This window comes from Saimiri boliviensis, chromosome 4, assembly GCF_048565385.1.
Source record: "Saimiri boliviensis isolate mSaiBol1 chromosome 4, mSaiBol1.pri, whole genome shotgun sequence".
Classification (NCBI taxonomy): Eukaryota; Metazoa; Chordata; class Mammalia; order Primates; family Cebidae; genus Saimiri; species Saimiri boliviensis.
Window position 1 is genome coordinate 572,362 of NC_133452.1, and position 26,574 is coordinate 598,935.

At 48.7% G+C, this 26,574-nt stretch overlaps 1 long non-coding RNA gene across 2 annotated transcripts in view; it reads left to right on the plus strand.

The window, feature by feature from the left end:
• The window catches only part of LOC141584217 (uncharacterized), a 76,055-nt gene that overhangs the window by 41,037 nt on the left and 8,444 nt on the right, over window positions 1–26,574 (plus strand). For both annotated transcript variants that reach the window (XR_012517122.1, XR_012517123.1), the window contains exons 2-3: window positions 18,423–18,531; window positions 19,019–19,103. This is a non-coding gene — a long non-coding RNA (uncharacterized LOC141584217). The remainder of the gene's footprint in view (window positions 1–18,422; window positions 18,532–19,018; window positions 19,104–26,574) is intronic.

Consider the following 26,574-nt stretch of genomic DNA (forward strand, 5'->3'; position numbering starts at 1 on the left):
TAAATTAATAAAATAGGGATTCCCTAATGTTAGCATACATACAAAGAAACTCTGATACAATTAACACAATGCATGTAACATGTATTAGTTACAGAATACTCTCTGCCATAAAGAACAAACCTGAAATTTCAGTGGCAGAACATGAAAGAAGTTTCTTTCTTGTGAAGCTCATGGTAGGTGTTCTTGATGGGTGGTTACAGCAGTGGTGGTGGTAGGTCTCTGCTCCATGTAGACATTCAGGCACCAAGCTGATGGAGGTTCTGCCACCTTCCAGGTGTGATTTCCAAGGTTGTCCTGGGTCTGAATATCCAGCAGGCAGATTGGAAAAGAGGGAACATGGAGAATCTGCCTTCATCTGCTCAGGCTGCCATAACCAAATACCATAGACTGGGTGACTTAAACAACAGAAATTTGTTTTCTCCCAGTTCTGGAGGCTGGAAGTCTGAGATCAAGGCATCAGCAAGGTCAGGCTCTGGGGAAGCCTCTCTCCTTGGGTTGCAGATGGCTGCCTTCTTACTGTGTCCTGAGAAAGATTTCTCTTCCTCTTCCGTAAGGCCACCAATCCTATTGGCTCAGGGCCCTATTCTTATGACCTCATTTAACTTTACCTCCTAATAGCCCTATCTCCAAACATGGTCACACTGGGAGATAAGGCCTCAACATGTGGATTCTGGGACACATTCCGAGAAGTTTTAGTCGAGCTTGGCAGCAGTCTACCCATTTTGGCCTATATTCCACTGGCCGTACCTCAGTCCCATTGCACCCACTGCAAGGGGGCTGAGAAAGTCAGTCCAGCTGTGCCCTGGGAGAGCAACATGAGATTGGGGACCAACTTTGTTGTTCTACAATGCCTGTGAGTCTCCTGTTTCACCGAAAGGGAAAGGGCATTTACGTTAAATTTCAGCCTTGGGCCATTGTGATGTTTCATAATAGGAATAAGGTAGATAAAGGTGGATGTCTTAGTTATCTATTGATGCATGACAAATTACCTCCTCAAATTAAATGGTTTGATCAATAAATGGTTATGCTCTCAACCAGTATGTAAGTGTAGTTTTGCTGGGTGGTTCAGGGTCAGGGTCTCTGAGGACATTGCCATGAAGCTGAGGCTGAAGTCATCTGAAGACTTGACCTTGATCTTGGCTTGGTTGGAAGATCTGCTTCTAAAATGACTGAATCCCATGCCTGGACAATTGCTGTTGGCTGTTGGGTGGGGAGGTCTCAGATCCTCACCACAGGGACTCTCCATGGTGCTGCTTGAGTGCCCCCACAACATGGCAACTGGGTTCCCCCAAAGCAAGTGACCCAAGAAAGTGAGCAGGGGTGGGAGGAATGTCGAAGAATCTGTGGGCATATTTAAAAATCATGGTGATGTGTGTGTCTAAATTTAACCCATGAAGACTTGACCCCCAAGCCACCTAATTGATGTTATTTGGTGATCTGTATTTTCTTGGTAGGATTGTAATGTAATATGACCTAGGCACATACCAGCTGTGGGAACTTGGGCTAATTCCTGAGCTGCTTTGTGGCTCAATCTTGTCATCTGTTGAACAGGGAAGATGTGTGGCACCCTCAGTCCCAACCCCAAGGGACACCTTGTGTCTCTAGTGTGCACAGAGGTCTTGATAATAGCAGAATTCCACCTCATAGCAGCTGGGTGAAGACTAAAGGCCGTAGGAGAAGCTGACACGTACCACAGCATGGGCTTCCCCACTGTGAGCTGTTTCGTTACTAATCGCTGTGCCCTGGGCCTGGGCTCTGGCTCTCTCTGAGCTCTGTATGTTTTGCAAAACCCATGGCTCCTCCGCTTTCCTCCTTTTCCCCAACTTCTGGCCTTAAGAATAGAAAAGGGGTGGAGTAAGAGTTCCATGAACTGGACTTACAAGCCCCTTGGAGATCAGTGGTTCTGCCACGCAGACAAAATGGTTCTGCGGAATTAGCGAGCGTGTGGGAAGTTCTGACATCACCACAGTGTTGCTCTGCCTGAATTTCCCATCTGCGCTTTGTTTTCTTCTTCCTTCTTTTGTGCCGGGGTTGCTGGTTTGGGGTTTTCTGGGCAGCATACCGTCCATGGAGTTTCAGTGTCTGAAGGAAGGCAGGCCAAGCAGCTTGGATGTCACCTGCTGAGCCTGAAGAAGAACTTGAGTGAAAATAATCCCTCTCCCCTTTGTTCTTCTCAGTCTGCTTTTTGTTTGCCTGACAGATGTTCAGCCTGGTCCACAGGCACCGACTGCTTCTCAAAGCCTCCTGAGTGAGTCTCGGCTTATTGATTTCTGCACATCCGTGTTGTCATTGTTTCCTATGATGCCTGAGATCCCCCAGCACCTCTGGCCTTCCCATCACTCTCTCCTGGCACACACGGGGCCAAGGCCGGGAAGCTTGTGCAGCATAACTGCAGATAGTTTGGGCCAGCCCTCGCGTGGAGGGTCTTGCCTCAGGACTTTAGCAAGTGCCATAATACTGGTGAGGCCGCATGCTCCTATTTCTGATAGAGAAAATATTGTCATTCTTCTAAAGGAGCCTTCTTTCTCTGTGGTTCTTATTATTGTTTCTGGTGTGCTCAGATGTTCACATTATTAAAAATTAGGCATAAAGTCTGAAGCTAGAGTGGAACAGAAAACCTGGAATTAGAGACTGGGTTCTTGCTTTATTCATTTTATTTAACAAAATCCCCCAGTCTGTGTCATGTTGTAACTTCCAAGAATTTGCATCTTAAGCAAACAGAATTAGGAACTCAAAGTACTATATCATCTTAGGTTGAGATTAAAATTATATTGATAACATATACAAGTTTATTCTAGAAAGTTAAGAAAATACAAATAAGTACAAAGAAAAAAAAGCAATGTACGAACCAGAGACAACCACTCTAACCCTTTCCTCCACATTCTTTCTGACTTTTTCTGCACACTCACACACACTCCCCATCACTCTCTCACACCCATCCACCACAACCGTGCTGCCACAGGCCACTGTGATCTCCTGCAGGATTTACCTGGAAACTCTCTTTCCATTCCTGTATAAATGAATCTCACTGGCTATCAGAGCTGTTTCTTGGAGGAATGGAAGTAAAAAGGCCTGTTTGGAGACATTGAGGAGAGGATTGGTCAGTGAAAATAGTGGATTTTGATGATTCTTCTAAAGTTTTGATTGTGTATTTAAAATATGTTTAGAAAACAAAGTTGGAATCATGCTTTGCATATAGTCCAGATTCCTTTAATCCCAAATGACAGAAAACCCAAATCATCTGGACCTAAGCGATAACAGAATGCATAAGCTTACCAAACTGAAACTCCAGAGCAGGGTTTCCTTCTGGGAGACTTAATAAGTGGTTTGAATGAGGTGGTCTCTTTCTCTTCACTCTGCTCTCTGGGCTGTAGGGCTCATTGTCCCCGTCCTCCACCACACGTGGCAGCAAAGTGACCTGTCATCATGCTGTACCACTTGGGACAAGAGAAAGGGTCTTACTGAGTGTCTCCTTAAGAAGAAAATAAAATTTTCATTTTTACAGACACCTCAGGAAACTCTCTTAGGATCTTTTTTTGTTTTTTTTTTTTTGAGATGGAGTCTTGCTCTTGTTGCTCAGGCTGGAGTGCAATGGCACGATCTCGGCTCACTGCGACTGCCACTTCCTGTGTTCACAGGATTCTCCTGCCTCAGCCTCCCAAGTAGCTGGGATGACAGGCACGCACCACCATGCCTGGCTAATTTTTGAACTTTCAGTAGAGATGGTGTTTCGCCATGTTGTCCAGACTGGTCTCAAACTCCTGACCTCAGGTGATCTGCCTGCCTCAGCCTCCCAAAGTGTTGGGATTATAGGCATGAGACACTGGGCCCATTCACAATCTTATTTTTTGTAATTGGGGTCTGTGGCCACAGATGTGGCCAGCTAGATGGGATGTGCTGACTGGCTGTGTGAGGAGATAGTCCCGAGGAGTTAAAACCCTTGAAAGCCATATGCTGAAGATGGAAAGAGACGATCCTTAGAAACAAGTTTGGGTGCTGTTCAGAAGACAGGAATGAACGTTGGACAGCAAACTTTTGTTTTGAGCTTCTTTTATTTATTTAATAATGCTACATCAGCTGGGCATAGTTGCTCACACCTGTAATCCTAACATTTTGGGAGGCCAAGACAGGCGGACCTCTTGAGCTCATGAGTTCCAGACCAGCCAGGGAAAAATGATGAAACATTGTAAAAAATTAGCCAGGCGTGGTTGCATGTGCCTGTAGTCCCAGCTACTCGGGAGGCTGAGGCACGAGAACTGCTCAAGGCCAGGAGGCAGAGATTGCAGTGAGCCGAGATGGCACTACTGTACTCTAGCCTGGGCTACAGAGCAAGACCCTGGTTCAAAAAAAAAGAAAAAAGAAAATGTTACATCATGGACAACTTTATGTGCACAAGCACACTGTTAGAGTTTTGTTTATTTATTTTTGAGACAGAGTCTCACTCTGTTGCCTAGGCTGGAGTGCAGTGGCTCAATCACAGCTCATTGCAGCTTTGACATTCCAGGCTCAAGTGATTTTTCCACCTCAGCCTTCTGAGTACCTGGAGTAGCTGGGATTATGAGTGCATGCCACTATGCCACTATGCCAGGCTAATCTTTATTATTTTTTTGTAGAGTCAGAGTTTCACCATGTTGCCCAGGCTGATAAACTCTGGGGTTCAAGGGATCCACCTGTTTCAGCCTCCCAAAGGCTGGGATTACAGACATGAGCCACCCAGAGTTTTATTTTAATGGATGTATGGCTCAGAATATTTCCAAAGATTAAGCAATCTATCCTATATTGTTATTTAAATTGTTCACACTTTATTGATATGTTATTAATATTATACAAAGCCTCTTCAAGCATATCTTTTTGTTTACTTGTTTGATCATTTCATTCATTCATTTGAAACTTTGTATTAAGTACCTATCATATGTTGGTCACTCGGCTAGGCACTGGGAATTATTTAGTGAATGAAACAGGTGAAACACGCTCCTTCGTGGAGTTCACGTTTTAACTGCAGTAAACAAATGCGTAGTATACAAGTGGTGGTGAGTGCTGACAGTGAGTGCAGGGAAGAGCAATTTTAAATCTTTTCTTCCTCTTCCTCCCAAATTATGTTGCATGTAACTGTCATGCACCTGTCCCAGATTGGAGAATATTGACCTCCTCTGAGGAAAGCACCTTGAAGGCAGGCAGGGATGGCAGAGCTTCTACACTCACATTCTCTATGCGAATGTAACTGCCAGGTAGTAGCTGATGTTCAGTAAGTACTCAGCAAAGCAGTTCCGCTGCAATCAGTACTGGGCTAGGAAGGCATGAGCTGTTTGTTATGGGGATTGCATGAGCATTCTTTTTTCACTGTATCTATAGCCTGGAGGACTATGCTAATTGATTTTTAGCTCCCTATTGGAGGTTGTGATGCCAGATGTGTTAGGTAGGTTTATGTTACTCAGACTCTAAGACTCACATGGTGAGATGGGATTTGTGTCAGTCAGGGTCTAGACCGGAGTAAAAACTGCACTGGTAATTCAAACAGAGGGAATTAACCAGATAAACTGGTTACATAGGTGTTGGGAGGCTAAACAACCCAGAGATTAAGGAGCTAAAGCAGCTGCCACTCCATGGCTGGGGGGTGGGGGGTGGTGCAGAAAAGAAAGGTAAAGTCACCAGAATCTAAGGCAAGCAGTGCTCAGAGCAGGGTGCCTTGCAGCTCTGCTCAGCATGAGCAGGGGACGTGGGTGGGACTAAACTTGGACTGGAGCAAACTGACAGACACAGGAAAATAGGAGGAGGAAGTCGCTCCTCTCCTTGTATCTTTCCAACTCCTAGGAGCTCTCATTGCAGAACCTACTAAGAAGCCTGCTATCCAGGGAAATGCAAGTAATAAGAAAGCAGCTATCTGGCAACTGCAGTTTGCAGAGTGCTGTGGTTGGAGGGTTTGTCCCCTCCAAAAGTTGTGCAAAATTGGACTGCCACTGTTACAGTGTTAAGAAGTGGCAGCTTTGAGGATGATCAGGCCATGAGGACTCTGACCTCCTGGGTGGAATTAATGCTGTGATGAAAGGGCAAGCTTGACCCTCCTGAGTGTGCCCTGCCTCCCTTCCCAGGCTGTCTCCCCTCTCTCATTCAATGGCACAGCAACAGGACCCTTGCCAAATGCTGTTGCCTTGAGCTGGGACTCCCCGGCCTCCATAACGGTAAGAAAGTGAATTTCTGTTCATTATGAATTACCCAGTCTCAGTTCTGTTACGGCATCACAAACCGGACTGAGAAATGCAGTCTTAGCCCCAGCATTACAGAACAGAATGTAGAACATTAGTTGAGAAACTAAGGTAAACAGGAGGCACAGTCCTACCACTCAATTCCACTGATTCCCTTTACCGGTATTTGCCCTGCCACAAAAAACAACTTCATGCTTATCTCTAATAAGATGCAGCCATGATTTGTACCAATGATGTCGCTCTCATCTAGGAAGGTGAAATGAAAGTTCCATTAGGTGCTGTATCCATCTCAGTGTGATGTAAAGTCCCACATGAATCCAAGCAAAATTCCACTCAAATGTTCTAAATCCAAAAACTACCTTGTAAAGTTAACCACCATCATTGATTATTACATAAAAAAATAGGAGAAAAGAGTCGAGGAAAATAATGTGTAAAACATATACATGACCAACAAGGAGGAAAATTCAAAGCTGCTATGCTATGGCCTTGTTCCTCCCGTACCTTATCTCTAGGCCACAGATGACCTCAGTAATGTTCTTTTTAAATAGGAACTAAGTAATTTATGGAATATATGCATCATAGAGTATTGTATATCTATGAAAACACTGACATCAAGGGATGTCCATTAGGTCTTATGAATGAGAAAAGCAATATTTGGAAAAGCGATAAAATGATTACATGCTGTTAAACAGTGACCCAAAAGACCAAATACGTCTCTGTACCTATGTTTGTATATGATTATATGTGTGTTCAAAATATTTTAAGGTGGGCAGGCATGGTGGCTCAAGCCTGTAATCCCAGCACTTTGGAAGGGCGAGGTGGGTGGATCACTTGAGGTCAGGAGTTTGAGACCAGCCTGGCCAACGTGGTGAAACCCTGCTTCTACTAAAAATGTAAAAATTATCCTGGCATAGTGGTGCATGCACTCCATCCTGGGTGACAGAGTGAGACTATGTATCAAATATATGTATATATATATATTCACCAATTTTATAGAGCAAGTCTGCTGGGGATAATTCCTTCAACCTCTATACATTTAAAACATCTTTACTTTGTTTCTGAAAGATATTTTCGCTAGGCATGGAATTCTAGGTTGACAACGTTGTTCTGTCTGTACTTTAAAAATGTTAGTCAGCTGCCTTCTGCCTTACATTATTTCTGACGAGGAGTTGGCTGTCATTCTAATTTGTTCCTTTGCACATTGTGTGTTTCCTGACTGCTCTTTGGGTTCTCTTTTTATTATTGGTTTTAAGCAATTTATAATGTATTATGGTTTATTTTGTTTGTGTTTCTTGTGCTTGAGTTGCGTTGAGTTTTTTGAATCCATGGTTTATAGTTTTCATCAGATTTGAGACTTTTTCTACAGCCTACTGATGCATTATTCATTACTTTAAATTAATAGACTTTTTTTTTTTTTTTTTGAGACTGAGTCTTGCTCTGTCACCCAGGCTGGAGCACAGTGGCTCAATCTTGGCTCACTACAACCTCTGCCTCTCAGGTTCAAGCAATTCTCCTACCTCAGCCTCCTGAGTAGCTGGGATTACAGGTGTGCACCACCATGCCTGGCTAATTTTTTGTGTTTTCAGTAGAGATGGGGTTTCACTATGTTGGCCAGGCTGGCCTTGAACTCCTGACTTCAGATGTTCCACCCATTTCAGCCTCCCAAAGTACAGGTGTGAGGCACCACACCCAGCTAATAGACTATTTTAAAACAACAATTTTAGACTTATAGGAAAATTGAACTATATGCAGAAAGTTCTCACATTACACACTACCCTCTCTACACATGTATTTTCTCTTATTATCAACATTTTGCATTAGTGTGGTACATTTGTTCCAATTAATAAACCATGTTGGTACATTATTATTATTAACTGAAGTCCATACTTTACAGTAAGGCTCACTCGTGGTATTGAACATTTCTGTGCGTTTTGAGGAATATCGTGTATCTATCATGATGGAACCATGTGGAATAACTTCACTGCCTTAAAACTCCCCTGTGCTCTGTCTATTTTTTCCCTCCTTCTCCCAACCTCTGGAAACCACTGCTCTTTTTATCATCTCCAGAGGTTTGTCTTTTACAGATGGTCATGTAATTGGAACCATACAGGATGCAGTCTTTTCAGACTGGCTTCTTTTACTTAGTGATATGAATTTAAAGCTTTGCCCTGTCTTCATGGCTTCATAGCTTATTTCTTCTTATGACTGAATAATATTTTATTTTCTGGATATTCCACAGTTTATTTACCCACCAGCCTACTGAAGGACAGTTTTTGGTACTTATGAATAAAGCTGCTAAACCTTTGTATACAGGTTTTCGTGTGGACGTATTTTTCAACTCATTTGAGTAAATACCTAGGAGCATGACTGCCAGATTGTATGTTAAGACAACATTTACTTTTGTAAGAAACTGCTATTTCTTTCCAAATGGCTGTACCATTTTGCATTCCCACCAACAGTGAATGAGAGTTCCTTTTTCTCCACATCCTCACCAGCATTTGATGTCATTTTAAAAGATTGTAGCCATTCTAATAGGTATGTAGTGGTATTTCATTGCTTTAATTTGCAAGTCCCTAATGACATATGTTATTGATTAAGCATCTTTTATTTGTTTGTTGTTGTTGTTGTTGTTGTTGTTGTTGTATTTTTGGCTTTTTCTTTGTGTGTTTGTTTTTTGGAGACATGGTCTCAGTCACCCAGCCTTCAGTGCAATGGTATAATCATGGCTCTCTGAATCCTCAAACTCTGGGTCTGTCTCTTATATACTTACTTATCATCTGTATCTTCTTTAGTGAGGGGTTTATTCAGATATTTTCCCCATTTTTAACAAGGTTATTTTTTAATTGTTGAGTTTTAAGAGTTATTTGTATACATTACATACAAGCCATTTGCCATATTTTCTGTTTTGCAAACATTTTCTCCTGGTCCATTGCCTGTCTTTTCATTCTGTTGACAATGTCTTTGACAAACAGATGCTTCTAATTTTAGTGAAGTCCAACTTAACAATATTTCATTTCATGGATCATTATTATAGTGTATTTACAAACTCATTGCCAAGCCTGAGGTCTCAGTATTTCCCCCTACATTATCGTCTAGAAGCTGCGTTTTGTGTTTTTTGTTTTGTTTTGTTTTTGAGATGGAGTCTCGCTCTGTTGCCCAGGCTGAAGTGCAATGGCTTGATCTCGGCTCACTGCAACCTCCACCTCCCAGTTACAAGTGATTCTCCTGCCTCAACCTCCCGAGTAGCTGGGATTACAGGGGCACACCGCCATGCCTGGCTGATTTTTTTTTTTTGTATTTTAGTAGAGACAGGGTTTATCATGTTGCCCAGGTTGGTCTCAAATTCCTGAGCTCAGGCAATCCACCTGCCTTGGCCTCCCAAAGTGCTAGGATTATAGGCATGAGCCACGACACCCAGCCTTTGTTTAGAGTTAGGTCTATAATCTATTTTGAGTTAATTTTGTGAAAGGTATAAGGTTGGTACTGAGATTTTTTTTTTTTTTTTTTTTGCGTAATAATTTCATTTTCCTACTTTTTTTTCCCCTGGATTTCATTTGCCATTATCTGGTGTCTCATCTTGATGGAGTTTTTTTTACATTGTGAGGTAATCCAAGCCTTTATTTCTGAAGGATCTGAATCTATTGTGATTTTACCTTTGGCACGTTGCTTAATTTCCCATTCATCTTTACTTGGATCTGGAAATATCCCTGAATTCCAGGCATAGTCTCTCTTCTCTCCTTTCCTAGCAGCAATCCAATTTCCCTCGGGTAACTGGGATCAATCATCCCAGCGCACACAGTAACCCCTTTCTTTGTCTGTTGATTCAGTAGCATGAGGAGCGTGAAATGACCAGGTGGCAGTTTCAACTTCAATTCATTAGAACAATTATGTCTTCTTTTGAGAACCAAAATCTCTATATCAGCACAGCCCAAAGTTAAGGGGACATACAGCAAAGGTCCTCACATGGGTTATTAGATTCTGCAGTGAGGGAGACCAGTTTCATGTCTCTCTTTTGATTCCTGGGCTCTGGCTATGGGAGGAACCATTGCCGGATTGAAGTTCATATGATATCCTGTTAGGGGAGCACCCAGCTATCTGGGGTGTAACTAAGTTAAGCCATTCCATGATTCAGCAGCCAGATGCCTGTGGTTGCTGGGTGTGGGAGGAGATCCATGCTTGACACACAGCAGGGAAGCTGTGCCTTTGTGGCTCCGGGTCAGTGTGCTCCTGCCACTTCAGAAGTGGATGAACGAAGTCCTGGCAAGTGCTAGCCACCAAGGTACTCAGAGGCCCTGGCTCTGAGCCTTTTCTGAGATATTTTGGAGGTCTTCCAGAATAAGTGGCTCTGTTTTAAGTTTTAGAGCTGGAATGGTTTTGAAGCAGAAGTCAGTGGAGGTGATTGCCTTGAGCCTAAGGGCCTGGTGGGGTTGCCGCAGCTTGTGAGTGCCTTCTGTGAGCCCAGTGTCCGGGTGCAGAGACTCTGCCAGGAAGAGCAGGAGGCTGGCTGACTGTCCTGTTCTGGGGCCCTGTTCAGCTGGAATGCAGTTTCCGTCACTGCTGCCTTCCAGGAGGCTTTGGGAAAACCATGAATTTATCTAACATTTCAGTTGTTTCTCCCTCTCCTCCTCCTCTCTTTCTGTGACTCAGGGCTGGGGGCCTGCTTCTTCCCTCCAGGTCTTTCTGCTGAGTTTCCTCGAGACTTTTTAACTAGGAAACAAGCTGTTGATCCAGCTGCAAATACTCTCGTTGGTCTTATTGTTGGATTTCTTCTTTTTTTGTAGAGAAGTAGTGGGGACAGGACTGTTTTTCATGGCTCCAGGGTATATGTGTGAATATGTCTCTAGGACACACACATAGTCCCAGGTACTAGCTTACCTGCCATCGCAGCCCACAGACCTCACAGGAGGACGCCTGGGACACACAAGCTCTTTTCCTCAACCTTAAAAAAGTTATGGCGAAAAAGGAGAAACATTTACCCTCTGACTGTCAAATCCAACTGAAGGGTTAATTTCCCCACTCTCCCTAATCTTCCAAATTCTCAAAAAGCGAGACTGGTCTACCTTCAGAGGATGCTGGCTTTTCCCGTTGAGGAAGGTGGGGAGGGCTGCTGAAGGAAGAGTTCAGATCTGGTTGGAAATGACTTTAGACAGTTTTGCAGCAGCATTGTCAAGGTCCCCAATGTCAGTCCAGGTCAGACAGCCACAAGAGGCAGGGCCTGCAGGAGCCAACACCGCCCTGCCCAGCACCTGAGCTGTGTGGGGCAAGACAAGGCCAAATTCAGTCCTCATGCTTGCCGAGACATGCCATAAAATCCCACATAAATGAAGAGGCAGGCCCAGAAGAGCCGTGCGGAAGCAAGGAGTGGATTAACTGGAAGATGTTACCACATAGAAAGCCTGAGGAAACCAGCACCTCCCCAGACCGACCATAATAGGAGCGCTGTTATGTATGTGGGAGGATAAATAGCAATGTACACTACATTTTGGTCTCTTTTCTTAGATAAAACAGAATGATTGCAGAGTCATGTTCCAGGGAGTAGATTAATGTGGTCTCGTTGCTACTGAGGCTCATAGGCACTTCTCGATGTGTTCTCTCACTGTAGTCAATGACAATTCATTGAAGAGCGGGCTTCCTGACTTCAGATCACCAAAATCTTGCCTGGGGTCCTCACAACCTGGCATTCTGAGCCACAGAAGTAAAGAAGAGCTCTTATTCTTTCATGAAATGAGCTTTTATTCTGTCAATACCCCAACTTCTTTTCAGTGATATCTAAATTCTTTCAAGTATTGGCTGATAATAATAATATCAAGCAAATTCGTATGGCTGATTTGAAGGCTTAATTCAGGACAGCCAATGATTAGGGATTAAGTGGCTGTGGGAGCTGACCTTCTAGGTCCCAACCAAGAGGTCTGGTCCTGAAACTACATCTCAGTTCTTGGCTTGAGACAAACACAGCAGGTTAGAGGTGCTCACAGCGTGGAAACATGAAGAGGGCGTGAGGGTGGTCCATTTTAAAAGCAATGCGTTTATCGTATCTTCCAGGGCAGAGAAAGGATCCCTTGCTTAGAGCGCAGAAGCTGGGGTCCCGTCACGTGCGGCATGGTCCTCTGTCTGCCTGCCTGGGGAGATCCCTCTCCCTTCCCCTTCCTGAACACAGGTAGTTGGATTTGTATACATGCACACATAAAATATAGTATTTCCCAGAAGACCAGGCATGAACATTACTTAGTGTGCTTGCTATATTGCAGTGAATGAACACCCCAAATGAGTCAGGAGACAAAGTGCATTTTATGTAACCCGGAGAACAGCTAGCAGAGCCCTTGATTTTACTGGGGAGTCTGGGGTTGCACTTTTGGCATGTAGGAGGTCCATAGCTACCAGTCCAGGAATCCCAGGGTGACTGCCATTTTCCAAGGGTTACATCCCCCAAATATGTCACAAAACATGTTTGAACAAATACCTTGGCTTCTGCTTTTTATTTGCACAATAATTCTCAACATGGCCACAGATTAGAATCAATCCTGATGCCTTTTTAAGAGTGCACATTACCAGTCCCCTCAGGCTGACTGAGTCAGAACTGCGCCTGAGTCCATAGCATGTCGCTGGTCTCAGAGGACACAGGAGATTCCATGGGCCCCACCTGAGGCCATAACACATGAATGGTCTCTACCGAGACCAGCTCAGTCATAGAGACCCCAACCCAGGCGGCGCTGAAGGAATTAAGAAACAGAAACAAAAATAGAGTGTAAAAGTGGGATCAGAGTGGGAAGCCAGGGGTCTGCCAGCATTTCCCAGCTGACAGTCCAGAGCAGACTCTGACCCACGGATTTATTCTTTGTGAACAAGTGATTATGTTTAATAAGCAGGTGCTCAGTGCTCTTCATAGAATAAAGACAGACTCCACAGGCAGATAGTGCCTGTTCACTGCTGAGACAGAAATAAGCTAAAATCACTCTTTGTGAGTCAGCGACGTGGACAAGGTCACATATCCCGTGTTCTGGGAGCTGGTTTAACCAGTGCATGACCAGTACATACTGTTTACTTCTTCTAGCAGTTTCCTGCCTGGGGATGGCTTGGTGTCCCCTGCCATCACCTCTCAGCAGACAACATATACTCCATCAAACACAGGTCAAGACCTCCGCCCCACAGGTCTCAGAGCACATAGGAGATTCCACGGCACCCCTGAGACCATAGCATGTCGCTGGTCTCAGAGCACACAGGAGATTCCGTGGCACCCCGGCTGGAACACTAGACCAGATGGCCTGCACATTCTCCTCCAAGTCCAATGGTCTTGTCTATGTTAAAACGTCTCCAAAGAAGACAAGTTTTAACTCATTTAAATAAATATAAGCTACGTGACACTTTGAATAGAGTGTCACGTAGCTTATATTTGAAAGGCTACATGACAGGCCACTTTGAAAGGGCTGCATCCCCAGACAGTGTCACCCAGCATAGACATACTGCAGCCCCAAAGCCATCGTCGGTCACTCCTTTGGCTTTATTTGCTGAAAAGCATTGGTATTTGCTGAGATGGCTGTGGGCACCCATCTGTATCCACAGAAGCTGGTCAGCCACTCTGAGCCTTTCTGGAGCAACGCAGCCCCAAAAGGGAAGATGCCTCCTGTGTTTGGTTGTGGCCTTCTGAGGAGGCTGAGGAGTAACATGGAAGAAAGAAAGAAAGAAGAAGCACCCTCCGGTTCAGGGTTTCTGTTCATAACAACACTCTCCCCAGAAGAAGGAAGGGGAATTGGATAGCTCTGGGAACCAGTAATGGGATAGGGAATTTTTAAAACCTGTATAGACCACCTGTTTGAAACCGTCTCACAGGACACGGGGACCAAAAGCCACTGTCGCCTGACAGCTGCTCAGTGGGAGACACAAAATGAACAGGGTCTCGTTTTGTGCACAGAGGGACCCGTGTGCCACAGCCAGAGCCCACTCCCAGCCGGCACCTCTGTTGACAGAGTCCGTCAAGAACCTCAGTCCAGGGTGGTCATCCTTCACACTAGCTAATTCGCTTGTGTGTCATAGGAGCAGTTACGGGGCAAGGCTCACAGTAGGGGCTGAGGGTGGAGGAGAGCAGCTCTGCCATCGCAGCGCAGACTGCACCGGGTCAGAGCCTGACCACCTATAAATTACGCCTCTTCTGGAAACCGGTTGCACTTTCTCCTTCCGCCCGTCCATAGGGCGAAGCCCAGCTCCAGGGATGAGATGTAAGCAGATTCTTCTAGAGGGGGCATCTGCTCCATCTACAGCTAAAGGGCAGACCTACTTGAAAGCTTTGTCACTGTGACTCAGAGCAGTAAGATGCTGCTCTTTGATGTGCCAAGAAAAGGGTAAATGGTGTGGGAATCACTCAGGCTTTAGGAAAACTGTCAGGAAGGCAATGACCCATTGCAATGCTGTGAAGATGTTGGTGTTGGCAAATGTTTGAATACAAAATTATCTATTCTAGGAAATATTTTTCTATTAACAACCATCTCATTACTTCATATACCAGCTATTATTGAGAGAACTTCTTATAGACAAAAATCCAGTTGTTCCTGAAATGGCATTTTATAGGGTTTAGGATGCAGGGCTCAGCCTGCCTGGAATATGCCATGTGAGGAGGCTGAGATTTCCACAGCCAAAAAATTGTGAGAGGAACAGAATATCAGCTACTCAGACTTGTTAAAAATGAGCAGAAACAGCTTCCAAAACATCATTCGAAGAGTTTCAGACAAAATATTGTTCCATGATAGTGGCCACGCCGCAGGCGTAGTGACATCAGCATAAAATCACCCGCTAGCCCCCTGGTCACAGGCTTCAGTGAGTGCATTCATGTCACGTAGATGAGGGGCTAGAGGTGCACGCGGGGTGGCCGGTGTAGCTGCTCTCGTTAAAGCAAAGCCAGTTCTGGGGCCGCGGTTGGCTACAGACATCCCTGTGGATCTGTTGCAGCCACTTGCTAGCTTCAGTTTCCCGCATCTTGATGTCTCCACCCATTCCCAACAGCAGCCCCTCCCTCTGTACCCTTCAACCTGGCTCCTCCTGGTGAAGGCTTATCAACAGCTCGGAATCCTGCTTGCAGCCTCGCCCAGTGGGGGAGCGGGTGAGAAAGGGAGAGGTCGGGGCCCTTCTGGGTCCTTGGAGACACCCAGTCAGCTTGTGAACAGCAGCATCAGAGACCTCAAGCCAAGGACTGTGAAAAAAGGACCCCCTGGGATGTGAATTGCACAAATGCCTCCTGTAATGTGGGAAGGGAGACACCTTTTATCTTGTTATCCCTACAGGGGCTTGGGGCCGCCTTTCCAAAGTCCAAGCTCACTCACCTTTGCAGATGATGCCTCAGCCAACACAGTCCTCTGCAGCTTGGGCTCCCTCCACCGCCAGCAGGTGTGAATTCCTGTCCTCTGAGGGCAGTTATGGGGCTGAGCAGCAGAAGGCCAGGGCGCTGGCCCCTTTGATCTCTGACACTCCTCAGGGCCATTTGTGAGCAGAGGGGGAAGGAGGTGGAGAGGCGCTACTTCTCAGCCAAGTGTTGATGGCTTAGTTCCCTGAATCCTTGAGCTCACAAAGGGGCAAGCCAGGGAGCCTGCCCTGGGAAGCACAGACCGGCCTCCTCCCGGTGCTGATGGGTTCTCAGGGTGTGGGCGGGGAAATCCTCTCTCTCTCCCAGAGAGGGATGGGTGAGGGCCAAACCTGTTTCACACTTTAACACTTACTTTTGTTTTATGTGGAAACCTCTCTCTCTTACAGCTTTGTTTTTTAACCATTCATGGGCTCCAGTGAGTATACTGGGGATGATTTGTGAGGGAAGGAACCCAAAAACACCCTTCAGTCCTTGTTCCCTGGCTCCTTTGGAACTGAGTTGTTGGTGAGCAGCTCACACCTGCGTGGCCGTCACCATCCCCGCACCACAGCGTGTGTGTGGCCAGGTTCTTCACAATGTTTGCTGAGTGGAAGCCTCCGTTCCAAACATGCCGGATGCTCAGCTGGACTCCCAGGGTGTGAGGGGGGCCTGGCGAGCTCTGAGCCTGCCCACCTCTGAGCCTGCCCACCAGGGTCAGGGAAGGTTATGGCACAGTGGCACAGCACTGCCACCCCCGTCACTGCCCCCTCACTGGCCTCTGCCTCGGTTTTCTCCCCCGTCTGTCCTCCTCAGAGCCCTGGTCTGGGCAGCGTTTTCTCAAGACTTACATGAGCAGCTCCCTCCCAGCCAACACCCAGCCTCTCTGTAAAGGGCGCTGGCACCTGCCCTCACAATGGGCACTCAGGTGCCCCCATTTCAGAGACTACGAAGGCGGGCGGGAGCTGAATGATTTGCTCTTGAGCAGCTCCTATGTGGGAGGCCCAGATTCTAGCCCAAGCAGCCGCAAGGCAGGAATGTGGGTCCTTTGGGGATCCAAGCTCCGTCTCCCTTCCTGCTTTGACTCCCACAACCCCTCAGCACTCATAATCGCATTTCGGAGTGGCTGCTGGGTTGAGGGGCATTACTTGAGTGCTTTGATAGTAACATGTAAGGTGGGGCCGGGGGGAGGAGGAAGAGCTAAAGGGTGCTCTGTGGTCTGTGTCTGTTACCCCCTCACTTTTTAGGACATCCTGGGTTGGATGATACACACAGCTTACTTCTAAAAGCCACCCCGAAATCCTAAAACACTGGTGTTGATGTTCACTGGTGGGGCTGTCCCATGGCGCAACCAGCTGTAGGGAGGTGGAAGGTAGGGAGCTGGCCTGGGCCTTGACCGTCTCAATTGGGGCTGTGGAGGGACCACCTGCTCATCTGCTCTCGTGGGTTCTATCTGTCCGCCTTGTCCTCTCTGCAGGGCAGCCGTTGGGTGACCAGCTTTGTGATGCCAGCAGCAGTCAGGGCTGGTGCCAGGACCCCAGGAGCCTGTGTCACTGAGGAGCTGGCCCAAGCCAGACCCCCTCACAGAGCTGTACCTCATTCCCGTCACCAAAATGAATGTCCTAAACTTTGTGACCACATCTAGTTTTAACCTGTGACTTTGCAGAGGATGTGTGGCAGCATCTCTCAGAGGACACTTTTTTCCTCTCCAGGAGCCTCAGCCCCGTCCCACGTCCTTCAGCTCCCTGGCTCAGATTCACCTCCACCCCGCTCTGCACCTGACCAGGAGGCTGGGCCAGGCACCCCCAGCTCAGTCCCCGGGCCCCCGCCCCAGGCACCGCTGGGCTCCCGTGGGCCTTGCCACTGACTCTGGGCCAGCGCCGCTACAGTCTCTCTTCCAAGCCCTCCTTCAGCCCCTCTCACTTCATGTGTGTCTAGTCCCCAGGACGGAGCTCGGCCTCACTTCCCCGGCCTACATCTCCTGCCCTTCCTGTCTCTTGGTCCTGAGCTGCCTCTTTCTCTTGCTCGTCCTGGGCAGTGATGTCATGGACCTGACTGCCTGTCCTTTCTGCATTTCCTCCTGTGCAGCACTGCGTGTGGCTTTCCCAGCTATCCACGTGCACCTGTTCCCTTGCGTTCCTGGGTAGCGTTCTTCTGCTTTCCCTTGCTGGACCTTCAAAGCACAATTCTTCAGGTTCTTTCCAGGTCTTAGGGACAGATCTGTAGAATTTTACTGTGATTTCTCAGAAGCTTTGTTTCACGAGACTATTAGTTGTGATAAAGGAGCATGACCTGTGGAGATCGGTGACAAAAGAGGAAAGTGTAGGAAAGAGCACCCTGGCCCACGGTTCCTGAGAGGGGCAGCCCCCTGCAGTGCAGAGTGAGTGAGCACAGCTCCCCTGGGCAAGGGTCTCCGAGTCTCTGAGTGGAGTTCCCCCAGTGCGGTTCCCCCAGCGCCGCCTGGAAGGTTTGAGAGGTGCGGGGTCAGGGGTGAGGATTTGGCCTATTTGTGGATGGACAAGAGCACGCTGAGAAGCCCCTTCCTGCATCTTTTTCTGTTTTCTGGTCACCACCAGGGGAGTGAGAGGGTGCTAGCCACAAGCCACTCGAATGCCATGGGCTAGCAGGAGCAGGTGTGGCGAGGGGGCTTGGAGAAGCCCATTGAGCTCTTTGCCTGGTGGATGCTGCTACAAATTTTGGAATTTGGTTATGCAATGATAAGAATTACACCAAAATGCAAGTGCTCTGCTATTCATCCAAATATGCGACAAATATCTGAGTGCCCACCATGTGCCAGATATTCTGCATGTTGTATCATATCCATCATTTTTCTTAGAAAATTGTTCAGCATTTCTGAGGCTGCCATGAACTCAGTTGTCCTTGATCTCCAGGGTTACCCAGACGTTTCGCTGGAGCCTCAGAGGGCCTCATCTCCAGGCTGCTGTCCTGTGTTGTGCGTAGAGCTGCAGGAGCAGCCCCTTCTGTCGGAATGCACACGATGTGAGTGTCTCACTGTCACTGGGTACACGGGATTTGTATGTATTTAACAGTTTATAGATTTAATAGCTATTTGTCTAAAAAGCTCAGCACAATGAGCACTGCCAGCCACACAGCTCCCTGTGTGCTAAGGATGAGTGGAGGCCTCCATTTCCCACCCCCATGCCCAAACCTGCAGCTATGATGCTGCTCTAAGAAGAGGTCCAAGCCCTAGCAGCTACCTCGCTTGTTTCTGCTGAAATGGAGGAAAAGGAAGCTGTCTTCAACAATAGGTTAGCAATTTGGTTTGAGGGCAAAGTGAAAGGTTCTTTGTAGGCGTAAAACCATGGTAGGTCCAATGAACGATGACTTCCCCAGGCCCCAGTGCACAGAAAGTCCATGACCCTCAGCTTGGAAAAAAGTGGGTCACAGGCGGAGGACGTGGCAGAGCTCCTCTGCCACTGCTCAATGCTTCTCTCTTCCCTTTCTCTGTTTTCTCTCTTTCTCTCAGGCTTCAAGACCTCTGACCTCTGGAGGCTCCATCCAAATCCCACCACATGTGGCACTGCCTAAGTAGCCCACACAAAGTAAAATTGGTAGGCAGGGTGGTTCATTCTCGCCTCTTTCTACTGCACTCGAGTGTTTTCCCGATTTGTCTAAGAGAGGCTCAGGAGTTGGAAAAGAAGTTTCCTTGGCTCAGAGTGCAGAGAGGGAGGGCTTCAAGTGTGATGTCGGTGGTGCGGGTGGCTAGGCAGAGAGTGTGTGAGGACCTGGTGTTCTCCTGGAAAGGACACTCTGGATATCTCAGGGCCTTTCTGCTTCTGACCGTTCTGGGAGGAAGCAGGTGCCTTTCCTTAGTGCCTCACTGGTGGGAACACAGGACAAACACCTTCCGCCTACTGTGCAGCAGGCCCTACTAGACACGCACTTCAGTTCATTGGCTCACTGTGCCCCACCCCTCCCAGCAGACTTCTGGGTGGGGACCGTTCTAATTCAGCAGGGACAGGGCCATGGAAGCCCAGGGAGCACGGGGGGCTGAGCCCAGGTGGGCTGGCCCTGGGGTCCATGACTCGCACTGCCTGGGAGAGACCACCTCCAGACACTTGGTGTCTGTGGGGACACAAGACTGACCCCCATATTGCAGGGGACATGGGAGGGGCCCTTGGAATGTGACCTTTCCCACGGGGAGGGACAGGTGGTGCCTTCACTGGGGGAAGGCTGGCAGAGGCAGCGGCAGATGCCTTTAAAGTTTCTTCTTGGCTGTCTTCATCTGCTGCTCACAGAGAAAAATGACTGTCTTCCTACTCTGGATTTTGCTGTGGTATCTGATCAAATATTTTGGTACCATTTTCATGAAGATGGGATGCTATTTGGGGCACAAAGGAGCTAATGTTCAAAGGGATATTGTAGGGATGCTCCATGTATTAAAGAAGGAGCTGGGAGAGAGCTGCTTCCTCCTCCGCTCAGGTCCCCGGAGAAGTGCTCCCAGGCGGGCTCCTAGGTGCCAGCGACAGAAAGCCTGCTCCGATTGGCAGCTGGGGCCATCTTTTCCCTGCTCCTGAGGCCTTGGGTTTGGGAGCTGTCCCCATTCTGTCCTTAAAGATTGGGGTGAGAAGGTGAGAAAGGGCATAGGGTGGGATTTCCTCTCAGAGGCCGCAGGAGGCTGGGGAGGCCCAAGTAGCCAGGATCCTAGGCTCCTCACTCATACAGGTGTGCACACATGTATACTCACACCCTCATGATCCACTCACAGAGCTACACACACCCTCACGGTCTCACACACTCACAGGCCACACTCACCCTCACTGTCTCACACTAACAGAGACCCACATGCACCCTCACTATCTCACACAGGCCCACATGCACCCTCACGGTCTCACACTCACACTCATAGGCCACACTCACCCTGTCTCACACTCAAACTCAGAGACCCACATACACCCTCATGGTCTCACACTCACACTCACAGGCCACACTCACCCTCACTATCTCACACTCACATTCAGAGACCCACATGCACCCTCACTGTCTCACACTCACACTCACAGAGCTACACACACCTTGTCTCACACACTCAGACCACATGCACCCTCACTATCTCACACGCACACTCAGAGACCCACATGCACCCTCATGGTCTCACACTCACACTCACAGGCCACACACCCTGTCTCACACTCACACTCAGAGACCCACATACACCCTCATGGTCTCACACTCACATCCTCACTGTCTCACACACTCAGAGACCCACATGCATCCTCAGTATCTCACACAGGCCGACATGCACCCTCATGGTCTCACACTCACACTCACAGGCCACACTGTCTCATGGTCTCACACTGTGAGACCCACATGCACTCTCATGGTCTCACGCTCTCACAGACCACACACCCTCACTGTCCCACACTTAAACTCGGAGACCCACATGCACCCTCATGGTCTCACACTCACAGGCCATGCTCACCCTCACTGTCTCACACTCACACTCAGAGACCCACATACACCCTCATGGTCTCACACTCACACAGCCCACACTCACCCTCACTGTCTCACACGCACACTCAGAGACCCACATACACCCTCATGGTCTCACACTCACACAGCCCACACTCACCCTCACTGTCTCACATGCACACTCAGAGACCCACATACACCCTCATGGCCTCACACTCACACAGGCCACACTCATCCTCACTGTCTCACACTTATACTCAGAGACCCACACGCACCCTCACTATCTCACACTCAGAGACCCACATGCACCCTCACTATCTCACACTCACAGGCCCACATGCACCCTCATGGTCTCACACTCACACAGGCCACACTCATCCTCACTGTCTCACACTTATACTCAGAGACCCACATGCACCTTCACTATCTCACACTCAGAGATCCACATGCACCCTCACAATCTCACACTCACAGGCCCACATGCACCCTCATGGTCTCACACTCACGCTCACAGGCCACACTCACCCTCACTGTCTCACACTCACACTCAGAGACCCACATGCACACTCACAGTCTCACACTCACACTCACAGATCCACATACACCCTCACAGTCTCACACTCACACTCACAGGGCCTCACTCACCCTATCTCACACACCCAGAGACCCACATGCACCCTCATGGTCTCACACTCATAGGCCACCCTCACTCTCACTGTCTCACACTAACACAGGCCCACATGCACCCTCACAGTCACACTCACAGGCCTACACTCTCACTCTCACACTCAGACCCACACTCATCCTCACTGTCTTACATTCACACTCACATGCCCACACTCAACCTCACTGTCTCACACTCACACCCACACTAAACCTCACTGTCTCACAGTCACACAGACCCACACTCACATTCATGATCTTACACTCACCCTCACAGACCTACATGCACCCTCACTGTCTCACACACACAGGCATACACTCACCATCACTCACACTCACACTCACAGAACCACACTCACCCTGTCTCACACTAACAGGCCACACTCACCCTCACTGTCTCACACACTCAGACCCACACTCACCAACAGTCTTGCACTAAGAGACCCACACACACTGTCTCACACTCACACTCACAGGCCCACATTCACCCTGTCTCAGGCCACACCCTCACTGAAATGCTCACCAGCCCACACTCACCCTCACTGTCTTACATTCACACTGACTCACCCTCACGGTCCCATGTACACACAGCCCCACACTCATGGTCTCACACAGACCCACATTACACTATCTCACACTCAGACCCACACTCGCCCTGTCTCACAGTCACAGGCCACACTCATACTCAGTGTCTCACACTCACATTCAGACTCACACACACCCTCATGGTCTCACATTCACACTCACAGACCACACTCACCCTCACTGTCTCTCACAGCCCCCAGTCACCCTCACACTCAAACTCACAGATGCACACACCCTCATGGTCTCACACTCACAGGCCCACACTGTCTCACACTTACACAGACCCACACTCACTCTCTGTCTCAGACTCACAAGTCACATCATCATGGTCTCACACAGACCCACAACCTCACTGTCTCACAGTCACGCTCACGGACCACACACAGTCTCACACACACTCACAGACCACATTCACCCTCAGTGTTTCACACACTGGCCCCAATTACCCTCCCTGTCTCACTCTCACACTCACAGACCACACTCACCCTCAGTCTCACACGCACAGGCCCCCACTCACCCTGTCTCACACTCAAACTCACAGATGCACACATCCTCATGGGCTCACACTCAGAGACCCACACTCACCCTCACTGTCTCACACTCAGGCCCTCACACACTCACTGTCTCACACAGACCCACACACTCAGTCTCACAATCACACTCACATACCCAAACTCACACTCATATTCTCATGCTCACACTCACATACCCACATGCACTATCACAATCTCACACTCACACACATCTCACTCACTCTCACAGTCTCACACACAGGCCCACACTCAACCTCATGGCCTCACACTCACAGGCTCACACTCACCCTCACTGTTTCACACTCACACTCAGACCCACACTAACACTGTCACACACACACACTCACACTCACTGTTACACACAGGCCCACACCCTCATATCCACAGGTCCCCACTCGCCTTCACTGTATCACACACTCACAGGCCCACACTCATCCTCACTGTCTCACACTCACATTCACAGACCCACACTCACCCTCACTCTCACACACAGACTCACACTCACACTCATATTCTCACACCCACACTCATACACCCAAATGCACTCTCACAGTCTCACACACACACATCTCACACTCACAGTCTCACACTCACAGTCACAGGCCCCCCCACACTCACAGACCTACACTTACACTCACTGCCTCACTCACACTCACAGGCCCACACACTCACTGTGTCATACACTCACAGACCCACACACCCTCATGTCTCACATTCACTGGCCCACACTCACTGTCTCACACTCACACAGACCAACACTCTCATGGTCTCACACTCACAGGCCCATACTCTGTCTCACACACTCACAGACCCACACTCTCACTAACAATCACAGGCCCTCACCCTCACACACAGATCCACACTCACACTCACCATCTCACACAGACCCACACTCACCCTCACTGTCTCACACTCACAGACCCCCACTCACCTTCACTGTCTCACTCACATTAGACACACCTCACTGTCTCACACACTCACAAACCCAAACTCATGCTCATATTCTCACACACATACCCACATGCACTCTCATGGTCTCACACATCTCACCCTCAGTTTCACACTCACAGGCCCACACTCACACTCTGTCTCACACTCACACTCAGAGACCCACACTCACACTCATGGTCTAACACACTCACTGTCACACAGACCCACACATCCTCATGGCCTCATATTCACACTCACAGGCCCATACTCACACTGCCTCACACTCACACTCACAGGCCCACACTCACTCTCATGGTCTGACACACTCACAGGCCCACACTCACACTTACTGTCTCCCTCTCACACAGACCAACACCCTCATGGTCTCACACACTCTCAGGCCCTCACACTCACAGTCTGACACTCACACTCAGACCCACACACTGTCTCACACAGGCCCACACTCACACTCACTGTCTCACTCTCAGACTGACACCCTCATGGTCTCACACACTCAGGCCCACACTCACACTCAAGGTCTCACACTGAGACCCACAGTCTGTCTCACACAGGCCCACACTCACACTCACTGTCTCACTCTCACACAGACTGACACCCTCATGGTCTCACACACTCAGGCCCACACTCACACTCAAGGTCTCACACTGAGACCCACACTCTGTCTCACACAGGGCCACACTCACTATCTTACACTCACAGACCCACACTCGCACTCACGGTCTCACACACTCACAGGCCTACACTCACACTCACAGACTCACACTGTTACACACAGGCTCGCCCTCACACTCAGTCTCACACTCGCACTCAGACCCACACATCCTCACAGTCTCTCAGATTCACAGGCCCACACTCACTTGTCTCACACTCAGATGCACACTCATGTTCATGGTCTCACACAGGCCCACACTCACAGACCCATACTCACCCTGTCTCACACACAGGCCCACACTCACCCTGTCTCACACTCACAGACTGACACCCTCACTGTCTCACACACTCATAGACCCACACTCACACTCATCTTCTCACACATACATGCACTCTCACGGTCTCACACTCACACTTACACATCTCACTCACCTTCAAAGTCTCATACTCAGGCCCACACTGTCTCACACTCACACTAACAGATCTACACTCACAGTCTCACACTCACAGGACCACACTCACAGGACCACACTCACACTCAGTCTCAGACCCTCATTCATACTGTTTCACATGCACACACCTACACTCACACTGTCTCACACTCACATGCCCACACTCACACTTACTGTCTCACTCTCACAGGCCCACACACACGATGTAACACACACTTATAGACCCACACTCACAGTCACTCTCTCACACTCACAGACCCACAATCTCACTGCCTAACACACTCAGGCCCAAACTCACCCTCACAGTCACACACAGGCTTACACTGTCTCACACTCACACTGACAGACCAGCACTCACACTCACTGTCACACTCACACTCAGGCCCACACACATGGTGTAACACACACTCACAGACCCACACACACTCACTGTCTCACACTCACAGACCCACAGTCTCACTGCCTCACATACTCAGGCCCACACTCATCCTCACAGTCTCACACACAGGCCTACACTGTCTCACACTCACACTGACAGACCGACACTCACACTCACTCACACTCTCACAGACCCATACTCAACCTCAGTCTCACACTCGCCCTCACAGGCCCACACTCACTGTCTCATATACTAACAGGCCCACACTATCTCTCACACACACAGAACCACACTCACACTCACAGATCCACACTCACCCTGTCTCACACTCACAGACCCACACCGTCATGGTTTCACACTCTCACAGACCCACAGTCACCCTCACTATCTCACACTGACAGGCCCACCCTCACACTCACTGTCTCACATTTACACTCACAGACCCACACTCAGACCCACACCCACCCTCATGGTCTCACACACCAACACTCACACTCACTGTCACTGTCTCATGCTCACACCCCCACACCTGCATCCACTCACACATGCACACCTTCACTCTTCCACTCTCACATTCACACCCTGACTCCACACTCACATTCTCACACCTACACTCACACTCACATGCACACTCTCACTCTTCCAGTGTCACATACCCTGACTCCACACTCACACACACATACCTACACTCACACTAACATGCACATCTTCACTCTTCCACTCTCACACACATGCCCTGACTCCACTCACAGTCACATGCACACCCTTACTCTTCCACTGTCACACACACCTTCACTCCACACTCACACTCTCTCCTGTCTCCAGAACACCTTTGTGAACTACAGCTGTCTAGTGCTTAATGGAAAATGCAGTAGCATGAGGGATGTGTCCAGAGACGGGGCAAGTTGCCCGCTTGCTTATTGTGATGTGAGTGCTCATGACAGGGCTGGTTCTCTCTAGAATGCACCTGCAAGGATGTCCAGAATATCATGGCCGGGATGGTGCTGCTTATTCAGAAAGGACGTGAGGGCTGGGAACCACGGCAACTCTGCCCAGGGCTTTGGAGAAGTGGAGCACCTGGTCCAAGAAGCCTCAGTGAGACCATGAGCTCTAGGGCCACGGGGAGGTTCCAGCCAAAGACAGGACTGGACATCTCAGCTCACAGAGAGAATTCCGGTGGGCTGTGTGGGCTGGGAGCTTCTCACGTCCCTCATGGGACAAGCGATGGTATGGCCGTGCTCAGCCCGTGGGAAAGGCCCCATCTTAGCTCTCCCGACTCAGGCTGGGAGCTTCTCACGGCCCGCATGGAACAAGCGATGGTGTGGCCATGCTTAGCCCTGGGCACGGCCTGCCTGGAGCTGTTGCTGCGTGGATGCTGGGCTCCCCATGAGTCTTA